The 3,601-nt window shown below is 44.1% G+C and overlaps 1 non-coding gene across 1 annotated transcript; it reads right to left on the bottom strand.

Moving 5' to 3' along the window:
- Window positions 1-391: 391 nt before the first annotated feature.
- TRNAL-AAG lies at window positions 392-472 on the bottom strand. Its single transcript has one exon. It is a non-coding gene; the product is annotated as a tRNA-Leu (tRNA).
- Window positions 473-3,601: the final 3,129 nt, after the last annotated feature.

Genomic DNA, 3,601 nt, shown 5'->3' with positions numbered 1-3,601 from the left:
AAAAAATTTAGTATTTGGAGTGGGTTGTGAAATGTATCCAATCCTTACTTGTAACAAGATTACTACTATCAGGTAGTACTACTGTACTAGTATTTATGTAGGTCTATGTTGCAAACATACTTAATCTTTTATTTTAAGCAAGATTAGTATCTTGACTGAGAACACACGACCAATTTTTACTTTCAATAAAATGATAAATCAACGAATTGTTGCATGCTTATATTTTTCCTACTCTAGTTTCTGACGAGGTAGGTACATAAGATTAGTCTTTTCAAATTTTCTTTTTACAATAAGCAAATTTAAAAATCTAGATGCGTAATTGAATTGGTTTCCAATTTTCATTTTATTTTTGATAGGAGAAAACTTAATGAATTAAAAAAACATAAATAATTGTTGAGAGTGGGATTTGAACCCACGCCCTTTCGGACCAGAACCTTAATCTGGCGCCTTAGACCAACTCGGCCATCTCAACACATGGTAAGCAATTATAATTTTATTAGTTAACTACTCCCTCCGTCCCACAAAAGTCTTTTCCTTTTGTTTCACGAAAATATGCATTTTCCAATTTTACAAACTCTTTTCACTCTAATGAGATGAGACTCATTCTCCACTTACAATACTTTAATTACTTTTTCTCTCTATCTTTTTCTTATTTTCCCAATTTTGCATTAAAGCCTGTGTTGAATCCAAAGTGTATATTCTTTGGGGACGGAGGGAGTATTACTTTATTATAAAATTGAATTAATTATTGAAAATATATTGTAGTTAAACCGGATGAGAGATTGGTGGGCGAATAGTTGAGTAACTTATAGTCAACAGATAATGTGGAGTTGAGCTGCTGAATTGTGTTGTGGGATGGAGTTTGTGATTAAGAGCATCCACAATGGGGCGGACGATAGAGCCGCGCCCTAAGCTTAGTCCGCGGACGAAGCGCGGACGATAGGGCATCGTCCGCCCACTGTGGGCGACGCGAACGATGGCGCGGACGATGCAACGCGTTTTTTTTTAATTCGAAAATTTTGTTTATATAAATACCTCATCCTTAGATTTCATTTAAAACTTTTTTTTAATCAATGTATTATTTGCCGTTTCTATTTAATCGTTGTGTTTTTTAATTAGTTTGCATTTATATATTTGAAAACATTTAAATTAATTAACAAAACAATAGTAAAACCTATAGGGCGCCCCACGGCAGGTGGAAGAGCATGAGGATAAAATGCTGACGTGGCGGTGCATAGGGCGGGCTTTAGAGCATTAGCAATGGGGCGCTCTATGCACCGCCACGTCATCTTTTTTATCCTCCTACCCTTCCACCTGCAGTGGGGCGCCCTATGGGACGCCCTAAGGGGCGTCGCGCCCTATAGGTTTTGCTATTGTTTAGTTAATTAATTTAAATGTTTTTAAAATATATAATGCAAACTAATTAAAAAACGCAACGATTAAATAAAAACCGGCGAAGAATGTATTGATTAAGCAAAAGTTACACGATTCAAGTTGGCTAATCTATGAAATTCCCAACTTCCGGCGCAGCTCATCGATCAACCCCCGGAGGTATTCGGCTTTGGCGGGATCCGTACACTTCTCGAGGGCCTTTTGCGTCCGCAACAACGTCCGCACCATCAAGGCTGTTGCCAACTCCACATACTCTGCGGCCGTCGGGGTCTGGATCGGGACCGGGATCGGCGATGGGGCGGCGGCGGTCGAGGATGATGTCGCCGTCGCCGTCGCTTTCCCCTAGTTCTTCGCAGCCTTGACGCCTATGGGACGCCGGGAGGACATCGGTATGCCGGAACTCTCATCCTCCGCGTACGTCCGGTTGAGGTCCACCGGACGAGTTCCGCTTTCGCTGCTTGTGTAACCACCAGCTTCGGTGGTCTTCGTCCTCTTTGTCGCACAGGTGTGCAGAATCCCACCTTGGAATTTCTGCTTGTCCCTCAAGAGCGCCCAGATGTTGAAATTCTTGAAGTTGTCGTACATGGACTGGTACGACAACAGCGCTCTATCGCGCACATCGCTCAAGCTCTCGCTGCTTCCCTGCTCCATCGAGCACTTCTCGTACTCCGCCGGGAACAAGTTGACTTGCTTCTTCACCTAGTTCCAGTGCTTGCGGAGCTACTCCCTATGACGCTTGTACGCGCTCGACGGCTTCGCCTCATTGTAGTGCTCGGCGATGCGCTCCTAGTACGCAAGCTGCTTCTGGTTGTTCACGAATACCGGGTCCTCCGAAATATCTACCCAACACCTCCCCAAGACGAGGGTTTCATCCGGTTGGTAGTTCGTCCTCCCGGGGGCGTACTATTCATTCGTTTCAGGTGGTGGCACCTTGTACGCCCGGTGCTGGATCCGCTTCTTTCTGGCGGGGGCGGCAGCGGCGACGGGTCGGGTTGGAGACGGCTCCATGTCAGATAAACCGTACGAATCCGTAATGAATTCGGGATCGCACTGCGCGTTAGCGTCGAACGACCGATATTCATCGGGTTCTGTACCCGGCCAACGCGCATCACCTCCAAACATCGGACTATTGGGACTTGAATCCATTTCGTAGTAAATGTGAGTTTCGAGAATGGAAACGTGAAATGAAATGTTACAAATGAAGGTGGGGTAGGGGGTATTTAAACAAAGTTTTCGAATTTAGCATTAAAAAAATAAAAAACACGTGCCATCAGGCGCGCCATAGTCCTCGTCGCCCACAATGGCGCTCGATGGTCTATCGGGCGAGCTTCTACCGCGGACAAAGCATAGGGCGTGGGCTTAGGGCGTCGCATCGTCTGGGCACCCACAATGATGCCCGATGGCGCGCCCGAGGACGATGGCACGCATCGGGCGCGCCTTCGGGCACCCCATTGTGGATGCTCTTAGGGCGCCCCATTATGGATTCCCTAAGGAGGAGATAAGAAGAAGAAAGGAGTGAAGATCAAGCTTGTTGATAGCTTTTAGCTGAGGAGTCGTCCAATCAAGAGTTGGTTAGGAAGTTTATTTCCTGGCCGTTGATTCCAACTAGTCGTTAAATAAATTGTCTCATTCTCCGACCTCTCCTTGTCTCATTCTCCTCCGCAATGCCATTGGATGGATCGAGTCGACCGGCTGCAAAATGCGGGATGTCACCCTTTAGTTTTTTCTAAAATATACTCCTTCCTTCCGTTCATGATTTAAATTCACAAACGGTAAACATCTTTTGATAGAATGCAGTTTTATATAGTGCATAATATGATATGGAGTAGAAACTATATTACATATTTCAGTCTGACATCATCAGATGACGCAATGGCCACGCTGACGAAGTGACAACGTCGCTTGTGTATTTGACCAAATAAAACAAGAGCTTCGCAATATGATTTCTCTGAAGATTGACTTATATAATTTCTAATTAATACCCACATAAATCACTAAAGTTGAACAGAAAGTCGAGCCGCCCGTCAATATATAAAGATTCAGCATACTAAATATTCATAGTATTTGAGATGATTTATTCTTGCAGTGACGAAATCAGCAATCCCATTCCCATATTCATAAAGACTTTTTGACACCCCTATTTGCTTTTGCCCTTTTTCGTTATATATATATGCATAGTTACTACTCCCATAATTTGAGAGGAGAGCAG

Source organism: Salvia splendens, chromosome 2 (assembly GCF_004379255.2).
Source record: "Salvia splendens isolate huo1 chromosome 2, SspV2, whole genome shotgun sequence".
Taxonomy (NCBI): Eukaryota; Viridiplantae; Streptophyta; class Magnoliopsida; order Lamiales; family Lamiaceae; genus Salvia; species Salvia splendens.
The sequence above is the reverse complement of the archived record's forward strand: the minus strand, read 5'-3'. Positions and strand labels throughout refer to the sequence as shown.